Raw genomic sequence first — 14,475 nt, 5'->3', positions numbered from 1 at the left:
GTCTGGGTGTGTCTGAGAGCAGCTGCTCCTCCATTACTGGAAGTGGAGCTCCTTCTATCTGTTTTGTTATTGTTCAGTCGCTCAGTCATGTCTGACTCTTTGCGACCCCATGGACAGCAGCACACTAGGCTTCCATGTCCTTCATTATCCCAGAGTTTGCTGAAACCTAAATCCATTGAGTCAGTGATGCCATCTAATCATCTTATCCTCTGTCATCCCCTTCTCCTCCTGCCCTCAATTTTTCCCAGCGTCAGGGTCTTTTCCAATGAATTGGCTCTTCCCATCAGGTGGCCAAAGTATTGGAGCTTCAGCATCAGTGATTCCAGTGAATATTCAGGGTTGATTTCCTCTAGGATAGACTCATTTTTGGTGGCAGTTTAGTCGCTAAAGTCATGTCCGACTCTTGTGACTCCACGAACTGTAGCCTGCCAGACTCCTAACCCAGTACAATTTGATATGTACCTTTTGTACCCTGAAAAAGATCAACAGTAATTTCCTGATGGCTCAGTTTAGAGATCTCTTGATCTCACCTCTAAATTTGCCTAATCAGTATACAACATTTGGCAGGCTTTACTCTTCCGTAAAATTCTCTCCTCCTCCAGTTTCTGGGAAGCACCACTGTCCTGTTTTCTTCTTGGCTGCTCTTTCTGTACCATCTTCATCGGCTTTTCTTTAAGGGGGGGAAAAAAAGCAATTTTAAAAGTTACAAAAGTGGTACTTACTTTTGTTAAAAATGCTTATGCTATGAAAGGGTATAAAGTAGAAAAAGGAGGTGCACCCCGTTACATTCTTTCTTCTGTCCCACTCTTCAGAGTTAACTACTGTGAGCAATTTGGTTAGACTCCTTCCAGACCTTTTTATTATGCACATAAACACATGGTAGTACAATAATATACTTAAATATACACACGTGTGTACAGGTTGTTCCTTTTTAAAAAACTTGGATCAAAATGTATATCTTTTTTTGCCACCTGCTTTTTTTTAGCCCACTTTCCCTCTTGGGCTTCCCTCTGTGTCATTATTCAGATTCCCTACTTTATTTTTAATGGCCCTTTTCCATTGTATTGCCATGTGTTAAATGTGGGAGTTCTTGTATTTTTGTTCCTGATTCTTTCCCCTTCTTTCTTTGTATCTGGCTCTTTATCACTTACACCACCATACCTTCAGCTGCTGCTTCAGCGTACATTGTTTCTAAACTTGTTTTCACCAGGTCTGACCTGCTGCCTGAGATTGTTTTCACATTTTCAGCTGCCTAGTGGATGCTTCATCTGATTTTCATGCTGATCTTACTAAGTTTGTGAGTCCAAATGGGAAATATCTTTTTCCTAAATTAACTGCTTCTCCTAGCTTTTTTATTCTGTTGATTACAGCCCCATTCTTCTAGTCATCTCTATTAATTTTCTATTGCTGTTGTAACATGTTACCACAAACTTAGTGGTTTCAGACAACACAAATGGTTTCTCTTACAGTTCTGGAGATTAGGCGTCTGAAATTCATTTCACCAGGCTGAGGTCACTGTCGGCGAGCCTGCTTTCTTGGCTCTAGGGAAGAATCAGCTTCTGGTGGCTGGCTGGTGGCCTCTTCCCCCAATTCCAGGGTGTGCCACTCTTGTCTCTGCCTCTGAGTCATCATATTACCTTCTCTTTGCACCCAACTCCTCTTGTATCCCTCTTTGAAAAAGCCTATTGTGTTTACATCAAGCCCACTTGAGTAATCCAGAATATTCTTTTCAAGATCCACAATTTAATCATACCTCCCAAGTCCCGTTTGTGGTATGAAGTAACAGCCACAGCTTCCTGGGGTTAGAATGCAGACACTAGGGAGGGAGGGGTTTGTCCTTCGGCTTGGTTATACCGTCCTGACTTAGAAATCTAAAGTCATCATTGATTTCTTACCCCACCCCACCCCCTTTTTTTCAGTTGACACTTAGTCTAACCGTTGTCAAATAGATATTCTCACTGAAGTTTTTTTTTTTTTTCTCGCTCCTTCCTAGTTGCCCAGTCTGTTGCAATAACCAACTAGTTGGCTTTTCCTCACTACCATCCCCTCCTCCCATGTTTCCTCCATCCCACATGTCAAAAGTAGACCAACCTTCCTAAACTGTACCTCAGAATGGGGCCTGGCATGGTTTCCATTTTTAAATTCTGCTGCTCCTCTGTCCAGACTCTTTACCTAAAACTGCTTTTCCATCTTCTCTAATCAAGCCCCCTGGCTGTCCTGTCTTGCTTTAATGTATTTTCTCAAGCTATTTCTTCCAGTTAGAAGAACTTCTGTGTCTGTATCTTGCTTGTCTAAAGTTTGCCCATCTTCTTAGTGTTATCCCAGACACCATTCACTTCTTGAAGCCCTCTCTTGATAACAAGAGAAGTTATTTACCTTGTCTGAGTCCTGAGTCTACTTTTAAAATTTCTATTATTCTATTTCTATTCAATCATAAAATATGGTTATTTGTGTACTTATAAAGTTACTGCCACTGGATTAAAACACGGTAGATGTATGAATGAACAGCATTCAACTCCATGGTCTCTGTATCTCTGAGTATAACTGCTTAGACATAATGAGAACTCAGTAAGTGTTTATATGATTAGATTGAATGAGTCAAAGCTCATGCCAAGATGTTGTGCCTTGGTGATTGGAAGACTAGTGGTGCCTTTGGAAAGAAATAGGAAAGCTGAGAGGAGGAACTCGCCAAAACCTGTTCCTTGTCAAACATGGCATGTTTGTTCTGGACATGCCCAGTGTGTGTTCCTCTCAATGTAACATGAAAAAATAGAACTAGAAACAAGTATTAAGATGGCATTGTCCTAATGACACCTATAAGGTAAGAGAGGAAGGCCAGTCAGGGAGCCTGAGTCAAGATCACGGAGGGTGGAGGTGACCCAGTGGAGCTCACCCAGGGAGAGGAGAGCCTCCGTGTGTAGAAGGCACACCACTTGCATCAGAGAAGCCAAGGAGAGTGAGGTTTGAGTCACTGAGAAGGCTTTTTGACCTTAGAGGCTTTCTGTGCACGTCTGAGGGAGAAGCCAATAGAACTTACGGAGATGGAGAAAAAGAGAAGGCAGAGATGAGAAATCTTTGCCCTTTGGTGGTCAGTGTGTACCAATATTTACCATCCACCTTGTAGTTGATTTAAAATAAAGCAAATAGAAATGATTTAGACTCTTTAGGTTTCTTATGAACAACAAAGAATTGCTTAATGTTTTCTAAGTAAGTCTTAATTGTGAAAATAATGCTAATGTAAATTTTGCCTGAAAAAATGTTCATCTTGTCTTTTTTATGCTCAAAACACTGGTAGTTGCATGATCGTATTTCTGTAGCCTCTGGTCTTTTGGTAACCTTCTTTATAGTTCTTATTTTGGTAGTTTGGAGTTGAATTGGTTAGGCTGCAAAGTATGTCACTTGAGTCAAGACTCAGTTCAAGTCCTCTTTCTCTGATCATCCCAGATCTTCTCACTCTTGGGGGAGGCAGGCAGCAATGCTTCTCATTTTACTTTGAGATAAGCTGCAGTTGGGGAAGTGAGAAGGGAGACTAAAGGTGGCTTCTCCCTCCCTTCCTTCCTTTTTTCTTTTTCTTCCTTTCTTTTTCTGGATGAAGGTGACCACTTTGCTTGCCACTATGCTCCTGAAATACATACAAAAGTGAACATATTTCAGAAACCACTTCCCATGCACAACAGTGTCAGAGCTGGTTCTGTTTCTAGTATTGGGTCAGACATGAGAAATGAAAAGTATTTTTCAACAGGGCCTAGGATGAAATATCTAATTATCTATGGAAAATAATTTAAAATTTTAAAAAGATGTTTGATACCTGGAGAGTAGCTTATTTGGGAAAGAAAGGGAAATGGGACTTGTGTTTTATTTTTAATTATTTTATTTTATATTGGAATATAGTTGATTAACAGTGTGTTAATTTCAGGTGTGCAGCAGAGTGATTCAGTTATATAAGTACATGCATCTATTCTTTTTCCAGTTCTTTTCCCATTTAGGTTATTACAAAATACTGAGCAGAGTTCCTTGTGCTATACAGTAGGACCTTGTTGGTTATCTATTTTAAATACAGCAGTGTGGGACTAATATTCATTAATTCACTTGCTCACTTAATCATTTATTCTTTTGCACAACAAATATTTATTGGACATTAGTTATGTGACAGGCACTGTGCTATCTTTTATGAATAAAGCTGGCATGGTTCCTGCCCCCATAGAGCTTATGGTTTTTCATTTACCAGGCTTATGTTGAGGTCTGCTCTGCGTCACATATTTATATCCATTTTCATATTTAATCATCTCCACAAACCTATGAGGTCAAGAGTATTAATTAATTTTACATATGAGAAAATCACAGCCCCGGTAGATCAAAAAATTTCTTTATCTATTTAGTTTCAAGAGACCTGTAGCATAAAAGACTTACTAAGATCTCATAAAATGATGTTTGGCTTCTTTTCCCCCATGTTTTCAAACCAACATGGGAGTCATGTGTTGAGGTAAAAGTTTGGTAGCTATCCTGGTGGGTATACTCACAGTACAGCAAAATAATAGTCACCAGAAGCGGGACTCTCAGCTGTTCTAATTCTAGGATTTAAGAAATATCATCTGAATAACTTTTATAAAAATTATATTTACAAACTCTGACAATTTGAATCAAAAAATTCTAAATTTCCAAAGATGCAACAGTATTACATGTTGTATACATAACAAACACACATTGTACCTTAATTATATTGTCTTCCTGATTACATTTTATTAATTAAATAATTACTGTGAATACATGTAAAACACAATATCGTGAAAAATCTTGTAATATGTTTTGTTTGTAAGAGAAAAAATTCTGTCATACGGCAGTCACTCTCTTTTACCTATTTTTCACATTTCAATTTTTATATGTTGGGTTTTCTTTAGGCAGAGAGAGGTCTAGCTTTACAAGTAAAATGTTAGTAATTGTAGATAGTAAGTAATTTACACTCATTGAGTATTTATCTTTGAGAATCCACAGTACGATTTATGAGACTGTGTTCAAAATAGCCACTTAAGATACTGAAGGGTCCATAAGACTCTCACGAAGAAATTCTTGCTACAGCAATGTAGTTCCATAACATTTGTGTTTTATGAAGTAGATTGGTATTTATGAGGTATACTATGAGGTAAATTATTATTATTCATTTTCACTGATGAGGTTCCAGAGATTAACGAATGTCTGTAATTCACCAAACATTGTGGAATAAAAGGCAGAGTTGAGTCTAGACTTCTAGTCTCTGATTCCAGTCCACTGATCCTTCCGTGAGGGAGCCTTCCCCCTAGAATGGTGGGTGGATTCCAGAAGGAGCCATGCTGAAGTTACTTAGCCTAGGGTGAAAAGCCAAAGGTGCTTCCTCTGCACCCACCCTCCATAGAGAGGAAGATGAGAGAAGGAGCACCAGTGGAGGGCTCTCGGCCACTGTGAGCGGTGGTCCCAGCCTGTGCTGGAACCCGAGAAGGACAGGCACCGTCAGGGTGGAACAGATTCCCTAGATTCCCTTGAGGATCTATTTTCTGTTGATTACTTGCACTGAACTAGATATTTTGCATGTGTTATTTCATGTCATCTTCACTACAGAGCCCTGTGGTAGGCATAGAAGTAAAGGTGCTGACCCAGGATTGTACGGTTTATAAGCAGCAGAGGCAAGGTCCAAACCCAGGTTTACCTGCTGTCTTCTGCAACAGCCCACAGCCTCCTCTGAACCCCATACACTTAACTGAACCATTAGTTCTTACTTGAGACTCATAGACAAGACTGCACATATTGTCAAAGTCTAGTAAGATCCATGCTATAGGAAGCCAAACCACACACCTCTGCTTTCCTTTCGAAGCAGTTCCTGTTCAGGTCATGAAAAGGGGAAAAATGTGACCCAGAGCCTGAAACAGATTTTTCTAGACATCTAAAAGAAAGTAACCAGAAAGTGCTTTCCCTGTTTGAAAGGAGAAATGAAAAATGGAGAGCGCCAACCAGAGCAGGAGATTTTTCTGATCAAGCACCAGAGGACTCACAGAAAATGATTCAGGCCCTCATTACGGTGGTGACATGCACATCCTGTGCTGCGCCCCACACCTATCAGTACCTAATAAATATTAATAATATTTATTCTCTCCTTTAGGTCAAGATTTGTCACCCTGCTTGTCTAGACATTGCCATTTAAAGGGAGCTGTGATTTGCTTACAGATACAGCGCGTCTGTAAACATGTGAGCAGCGGTGGACGGGGCAGTAAATCTTGGCCAGCGCTGCACTTTGGAGGGTTGCGGCAGAGGCTGCAAACTGCTGTTGGAGTAATGAAGTGGATGCTTGCTGCCGGGTCCCAGGGTCTGTCTCCAGCAGGCAGAGTCTAGCAGTAAATTAGCTTATGTTTCAGCTTGGCAGTTGGCACTTGGTTCATTTGTAGATGCTAATTGTAATCTGATGTTATCAGCAGCAGGTAATTGAAATGGTCTTGATGAATTACTTAATTTCTTTTAATAGCTGAGTCTTCAAGAACTGAATAAAGAAGATAAGGTGATCAGGAGGAAAATACAACAGCTCCATCTTTCTAATTAGTGCTTGGAGGTTTTTTCTTCTTTACACAAATGATTATGAACATGTGAGGCTGAATAGGTTTATGTGTCAAAAGCCCCCATGGGGGCATTTCCCATTAGGCAGCCTAGTCCTGAGCATTGATAACACTTCTGTTAGGACTTCAGAAGGGAACACTTGAGTGATCACTTTGGAGAACATTGATTTCTGAACACGATTTTGTTCTCCCAGACTTAGGTGGGCACTGCCTGCTGGGGGGTATTGCCACTTTGGCCTTCACTGAGCCTTCAGCCCTTTTTGTGTGGCTGTTCTGTGTGAGCAGTGCTGCTTGGCACTGTGCTTTGAGCAGGGGAGCCTCACAGCAAGGTTTGGCCGCTGGCTCCTGCCACCCACACCTGGCGCTGGCACACCTGCCCGTCCCCGAGTCTTTCCATCTGCAGCAGCCCCTGTGTAGCCATTCGCTTTGCCAGCAGTGGTGGGTGCAGATGTGACCCCAGGTCCTGCCATCTGTGCTGGACACTGCCTGTTGGACCTGTGCCATGTGACTGCAGTGGGCTTCTCGGGGTCTTTCTTGTAGAAACATTTGGCTCTGTTTTAGTCTCATGTTCATTCCTTAAGGAATCCATCTGTTTTGAGGTCAGTCTGGAGGAATTTACTTTTTGATTAATTTTTTGAGAAAATCAAAATAACAGTGGAAAAAGTTGAACATTTGAACTGGGTCGCTTAGCTAGACATTCAGATCACGTCTGTGGTTCTTCTTCATGGTGAGTTCTATTTAAAGAGAGCTTATTGTTACAGGTGAAGATTCCAGGTCTCTAAGCCACCAATACGATACTGGCAGTAAATGCCTTTGATGGTTTATGCATTGCAGAGATACTGGTAATGTTCTACTTCTTGATCTGGAGTGGTAGTTACATGGCTGTGCTCACTTTTGAAAATTTGTTCAAATGTATGCTTAAAATTTCATATCTTTCTGACTGTATATTATACTTTAATTAAAGGTTTACTTTTAAAAACACATTGCTTTCTGGGGGCAGAGTGGAATTGGAATGTTATGCCTTTCTTGATCCTAATCCATGACCATGGCCTTCACCACCATACACCAAATCCCCAAACCCAGACCTTACTTCCATCTGAGACATCTGTCTATTCCTGCTCCCTCGACAGCTCCATCTGCCCCAAACAGGTCTCCCTCTTAAGTCTGTGACTTCATGAGGCAACTCTGGGTAGGCTCCTAGATGGGAGCAGAAGGACCAGCCCATGATTTGAAGCTTGAAATTTGCAGCCCTGCCCTCCCCATCCTCCAGAGCTAGGAGAGGGACTAGAAATGGAGTTGTTAATAATAATTGATCATGCCTATATGAGAAAGCCTATAAAATCCTAATAGTAATCTGATATAGGGGGTTTAAAGAGCTTTCATGTTGGGGAACACACCCACACCAGAAGGGTGATGAACCCCAACTCCACGGAGACTCCTCTGGAAGAGCTCCTGCGCTCAGGACCCTCCCAAGCTTGGACCTGTGTGTCTCTTCATCTGTCTGTTCAGCTGTATCCTTTATCACGCCCTTTAATAAACTGATGTTTGTGTTTCCCTGAGTTCTGTGAGCTTCTCTAGCCAACAGTCAACCCTGAGGAGGAGGCTGTAGGAATCTCCTGTATAGCCTGTTGGTCGGAAGCACAGAGGTTGAGCCCGGTATCTGAAGTGGGAGTGGGGTGGTCTTGTGAGACTGAGCCTGTGCCTGTGGGATCTGATGCCGGCTCCAGGTAGACTTGACTCCTAGGACACCCAGCTGGGGTCTAAGACTCACTTGTTAGCTGAGAACATCCCCTAACACCACGCTTGATGACCAGCAGTGTTGGAATGGAGTGTTCTGTGCGAGTGTAAAGGAGACTCGGGGGAGAAAAGACAGTGGGAAGAACTGGTTTTTTCCAGACAGGAAGGAAAACACTGAGATTTTTTTCATTTACACCTAGCATATATATTTTTCAATAACCCTAAACTTTCAAAAATTTCTTGAGCACCTACTATATGCCAAAAACTATTGCCAGTGGCTGTGTGGTAGATAAAATAGGCATTTTAAGTGCTTAAAGGAGCAATACTTAGTGACTTTGGAAATTATTATATGGGGTGCAATTTTAATTGAGGTAGGGTGTGCCAGAAAACTCTTCCCTAGGGAACTGGCCCCAGCTGGTGTTTCTAATGCTGTTTCCTATCCCTCACTCATTCCTCCTCCAAACTTCTGCCCTCGGTCTTTCCTTCACGGTTTTCCTCACACCATTTCTTCTGCCCTGAGTAGTCTTTCTCCTTCTGTCAAGCCTTTGGAGTCTTGCTTATTCATTCAGATGTCAGTCAAGTGTCATATCACCTTAAGCCTCTCAGGCTCTTCCAGGAAATGTAGTGTTCACCTATGATCTAACATTTTGTATATGGCACTTGTTAAGCATAATTATTTACCAACCAAATCATAAATGCCAAGAATGGACAGGATATGTTTCTTAGCTTTTTTTGGTGGTCTTATACCCTAGTGGCTAGTAAGTGGCCACACCAAATATGTATCTTGAATAGATACGGATGACAAGAGCCAAGCACTGTGGGAAATGCCAGGAACTAAATTACTGAAGTCTGAGGGTCAAGTGCTTACTTACCTCTTTCATAGCTACTGTGTTCATCCATTGTGCCTTGCTGCTTTAAGTCAAGATATAATTCCTGCTGCTTCTGATCCCATAGCACAGGTGGACTAGTCCTGGGAACAATGGCAGTTTCTGTACATTTTATACTGGATCTTCAAATACCCAATGGTGTAAATGATCTCTGAAAGTCTCTACTACTTTAAAAGACAGAAATTCTGTTATTTTTTCCATGGAAAGACGATGTATATGGAAGCTGGAACTTGATCCTAAGGGCTTTTAAATGAACCAAAGCTATAATCAGCTTGAGAAATAGTTAAACCAGCAGGTGGTGATTAGGATTTATGATACCATTTTAATTTTACTCTTTATAGTCAGTAGGAATACTGAATTGAGCAGATATTTCTTTCTTTTACATAATCTTTTGCTCAATGATAACTGAAACAGTCTGAGAAGCAGGCAAACTAATAAATTAACCTTTTTGGATTTTTATCCAAGTAGTTTACAAAGCATGGTTAAAATGAGGCCTTTTGTGCAGGTTTGCAGAGCCCTAATATTTATTACTTCTGGACAAGAAAATCACTAAGATATCACACTCTCTCTTCTTTTAAATGTATAACTTTAGTTTATTCTCCTCTGCACTTATCATCTAGTCTTAAGAAACTAAGACTAGTTTCACTTTTTAGGTATTCAAATAACAGGTTCTACAGAGAATGTATGAAAGGCCTTTGTGATCTTTTCAACACACCTGTGAAGTAGCTTAAAAGTCATGATAATAATAAGTCATTTCACTTTTGGAATGCCTCCAGTGTTGCTAACACTTTTCTTGGGGTAGCTTTCTCTGCAGAGTCATTGTTTCATTTTAAAATTCAGAAAGATAGGGCTTATTATTCTTATTTAGAAGTAAAAAAACTGAAGAACAGAGGTTAACTTGTTAAAGGTCCCACAGCAAATGTGTGTGATTTGAGCCCAGAGCTCTCTGGATCTAAAGTCCATGGTCTTTATAATACAATGTCATGCGGCCTGCCTCTATAAAGAGAGTGGCTACAATTATTTAGGGAAGAGCAAGAGCTCTTGCATTTTTAAGTGGCTAGGGCGAGTTGACATATTTTAACTGGAAAAAAACTGGAAATGAGCATTTTAAAACCACAGCTTCTTTTCATTCTCATGCACTTATCACTACTTCATGCCAGTCACACACAGGCACACCTTCACACTGACACCAGGCATACGTGTGGCTGCTCATAGACCACAACCTGAACTCACTTCTGTTTCCCAGCATGAAAGCCACGAGAGGCTCAAGTGTTTAAGACTCTCTTCAGCATAGTTAGTAATTTCATGGTGCCTTCAAAAAGTAGCTTTCATCGAGAACCATTTTCAGCATATTGTTCCAGAAATTCTTCTTAAGGCTCTCTCTGACACAGCAGAAAATGCATTTGTTGAATTGGATTAAAACCGAAATGCGACTTTTAGTTGGTATTGCTGACTCAGCCTGTCCCCATTTGACTTTCAAACAGCTTTGTTAGCTCCTGAATACAGGCTCTCAGTTTTCAAGGGATTTCAAAAAGTAGTCCTTTCTGCTCTCCTTTGAAGAGTTAAGTTACTCTGGGAAGCGAGCACTTTCATTTTTTAGTAAAAATTGCATTGGTGCCATTTAGACTGTTTCCAAGAGCAATTAAAAAGTGAAGTAAATGCTTTTGTTATCTGTCCAATGTGCTTGTAAAGCAAGCCCTCATCAGAACAGCCCCAGTGGCAAAAAAAGTAACAGATTTGTGTTCCTGAGCCAGAATGTCAGAGTTGGCCACTTATTTGAAACAACAGCAGTTCTCTGATTGAGTTTCCCGGATTCAAAAGGAAGGTCCCATCAAATCCATTATTTAATACCGAATAAGACAGAGACCACTTATACCATGGCCCAGCTGTTGGAGTGCTCTGAAGGGAGGGGTAATGTGCTCCGTGACTCAGTAAGCAGAAGGTAATGGACTCAGAGTTATCAAGCCCTGCACAACAAGGAGATCTGGAGTTTAACCAGAAATTTCAGACTGTCAACCTTAACAAAACAGATGGTGTTCTTCAGTTCGTGGCACCATCCGGCAAGCTGGCATGTCTGCCTTGACAACTCCTGGTACTTCTTAAATGCCTGATGGAGAAAGACATTCTCTTTGTTATCAGTGAGGAACTCATACTACTTTGTGTGTGACAAAGGGAATAAGAAGCACCTATGTGCTGAATCTTTCAATGAACACTTGTTTGATCTTTCTCCCCTGCTCCCATTCTGACCTCCAGGGCTGTGGCACTCTGCATAGGAATCCTTTGGGACTGTTCTTTTTCTTTCTCCTGGTGATGTAGAAACCACTCAGCTCATATGCTGATTTCTCTTCATTTTAATCACTAAGAAGCCCCACTCACAAATGGCTCCCCTTCTCTGCCAATGTGGTGGCTTTTACAGTGTTGTATAGCTAGGGTGACTGTAGAATTTATCACTGGGCCAGTCTAGGATATAGGGTATCGAGTCACCCTATGTCTGGCATACACATGTAAAGAACCTGACTGCTGAAATCAGATGTCCTGGCTTGGGATCCTAGCTATGCCACTTAATGACTTTGTGATCTTGGACAAGATGTTTAGTTGCCCTCTGCCTCGGTTTCTTCACCTGTGAAATGGGCATAATTTTAGCACCCATCTCCCAAGATGGTTATGAGGACTGAGTGAGTTAATATGTGTAAAGCCTTTGGAGCAATGCCTAACACATAATATTCAAAATTGTTTTCATCATTGTCATCATCATAACTTTATATCACGTGTGGGAAGATGCTAAAAGAGAGATAAAAATGCTACTGAAATACGTAGTATTTCTTACCCTTCAGAATATTCTGATCTGTTGAAAGTTGAAGGTGGTTATCAGGGGCCAGCAATACATATTGTTCTTTGATCTCGTCATCTCTTTTTTTCCCCCCAACTTTTTTGAGATATAACCAATATTTAGCATTGTATAGGTTTAAGGTGGATTGTGTGATTATTTGATACATATATATTGCAAAATGCTTCACCACAGTAAGGTTAGTTAACATACCCTCCACCTCACATAATTACCATTTTGTTATTGTTGTGAGGTCATTAAAGCCCTACTCTTAATAGCAAGTTTCAAGTATACAATACAGTATTGTTAACTTTAGTCATCAAGCTGTACATTAGATCCCCTGAACTTATTCATCTTCTAACTTAAAGCTTGTACCCTTGGACCCATCTCCCCATGCACCCCACTCTTCAGTCACTGGTAACATTCAGTATACTGTTTCTAGGAGTCTCATCTAAACCAGAACATTGGCTGAGGAGAACTGGCCCCAGATTCTAACTGTGCCACACTGTTTACTCATTTCTGGAGTTAAGTCATTCAGTTTTGGACACCAAGAAAGGAAACACACAAACCAGCCTGATAAGCTCATGTTCTGTGGCTCAGAGATTGGCTGGACCGAGAGGGCCCCAAACTGAGCTCCGAGCCTCAACTTTGTTTGGCAAGTTGCTTTCCCTTCCTGAGCCTTAATTTTCTCACATGCAAAAAGGAAAAAGCACCATATAATATATTTGTTCTTTACAAGATGGTTTCTAGGCTCAAATGTGAATATGAATGTGAAAATGCTTTGATGAGTGTTAGCTCAGGTGACTCAGTGGTAAAGAATCTGTGTGCAATGCAAGAGACACAAGTTCAATCCCTGAGTTGGGAAGATCCCCCTGGAGAAGGAAATGGCAGCTCACCCTGGTATTCTTGCCTGGAGAATCCCATGGACAGAGGAGCTTGGCAGGCTACGGTCCATGGAGTCACAAGGAGTTGGATACAACTGAATGACTGAGCACACATTCACAGGTGCTAAATAAGAGTCCCATCACGTGACTCGACTGAGAACCTAGTAATTACTGTGGGGGTTTTGTCTCGTGTTGCCGTGTAAGAAGGAGGTCATCCCGTGGCAGGAGCTTTAAGGAGCGTATTTTCTTGTGAGGCCACAGCCAGAGGTGGGCGGAGCATGGCTCTGAAGTGAGGCGAACCTGAGCTCAGCCCACCTCAGAGCTGTGCCCTTTCACATTACTTAAACTTTCTGACCCTCCGGTTCCATCCTGAGGTGTTGTGAGGTGACCGCACTGGTAAGGTGGCTTCCAGGAGCCACACGGGTGCTCTCTGGCACCCTCGTGATGCCCTGTGCCCGACAGGCAGGGACTGCTCTGTGTGTTGGCTTCCTGCAGGCTGTGGGCCGCCCTCTGATGCATTTGTATTCCCAGGGCTTAGTGCTAGCTTGTTAATCTTTGATGCTGCATGAGTTAATGAGTAGTGCTTAGCACATAGCAGGCACTCAGTAAATGGTACCGCTGTTAGTATGCTCCGAAGAGATTTGTCTCTTAAAAATCAGCTTACAGATGTCTCCACTCATCTCAATTAGCTGGATGTTAAAATGCAGACTTGGGTAAGGAATGACCATAACACAGCAATTTTTGGCTTTCCAGAAGGTTTTTACCAAAGAAAGACAACTGCCAGTTGTTTTGTAATGGTAAACCCAGATTTTTGAGACTTTGACCAGCACTCTCAGCTCATAGTCTTGAAAGAACTTGAAGGTATACCTGGTAGATTTCCAAACCATCTATTTAAGCCTGGTAAAGCCATGGCTTTCTGGGATTCTCAGTGGGGAGGGAGACTGGCAGCCCGGAGATAGAAAAACCTGAGCCTTGGTGTCAGACCAGACTGGGTTTGAATAATAGCTCTGCCATTTATGAACTGTGTGGCTTTGGGAAAGTTATATAACCTCTTCAGACTTCACTTTCTTCATCTGACACAAGGAGTTAAGAGTGGAGCCTGCAGCGTGGGGCCAGGGGTAGAGCGCCTGAGGGGACTAAAGGAGCCGACGCGTGTGGAGCGCTGTGCACTGTGCCCGGCTCAGAGTCGCGGCTGGCGTGCTGCTGAGAGCGCCTGCTCCTCGGGCCCTGCTGGCACCGCTGGCTGCAGCTTCCTTCTTGCTTCTCTGCTCCTTTTCCCGCCTCCTCTGAGTGATGTCAAGGCTCTGGAGAGATGTAAAGCGGTTCTCTGTAGAAGCCTTGAGGATTCCTCACCTAGACAGGTGACTGGAGCTCGTTTCTGTTGTGCTCTGGGATTTGCTAGAAGAAAAGTTTCCTTCTATCCTGGTGAAAAATAACTTTCTTCCCTTATATGGCTTTAAACTTGAGCTGAGCCCCTTTTTCCTGTTTTCACATTTTAGACCGTCTATGTGATCTTGAAAAGCATTTTGTTTTCTTCTGAATATGTTTGTAATAATTGGAGA

At 41.8% G+C, this 14,475-nt stretch overlaps 1 protein-coding gene across 5 annotated transcripts in view; it reads left to right on the top strand.

Annotated features, from left to right (window-relative positions):
• TTC28 (tetratricopeptide repeat domain 28) overlaps positions 1–14,475 on the top strand; it is a 563,147-nt gene that overhangs the window by 409,797 nt on the left and 138,875 nt on the right. The gene's annotated exons all lie outside the window — the stretch shown is intronic.

The sequence above is a fragment of the Odocoileus virginianus genome, chromosome 12 (assembly GCF_023699985.2).
Source record: "Odocoileus virginianus isolate 20LAN1187 ecotype Illinois chromosome 12, Ovbor_1.2, whole genome shotgun sequence".
Classification (NCBI taxonomy): Eukaryota; Metazoa; Chordata; class Mammalia; order Artiodactyla; family Cervidae; genus Odocoileus; species Odocoileus virginianus.
Note: the sequence above shows the minus strand (reverse complement) of the source record. Positions and strands in the feature narration are given on the sequence as shown.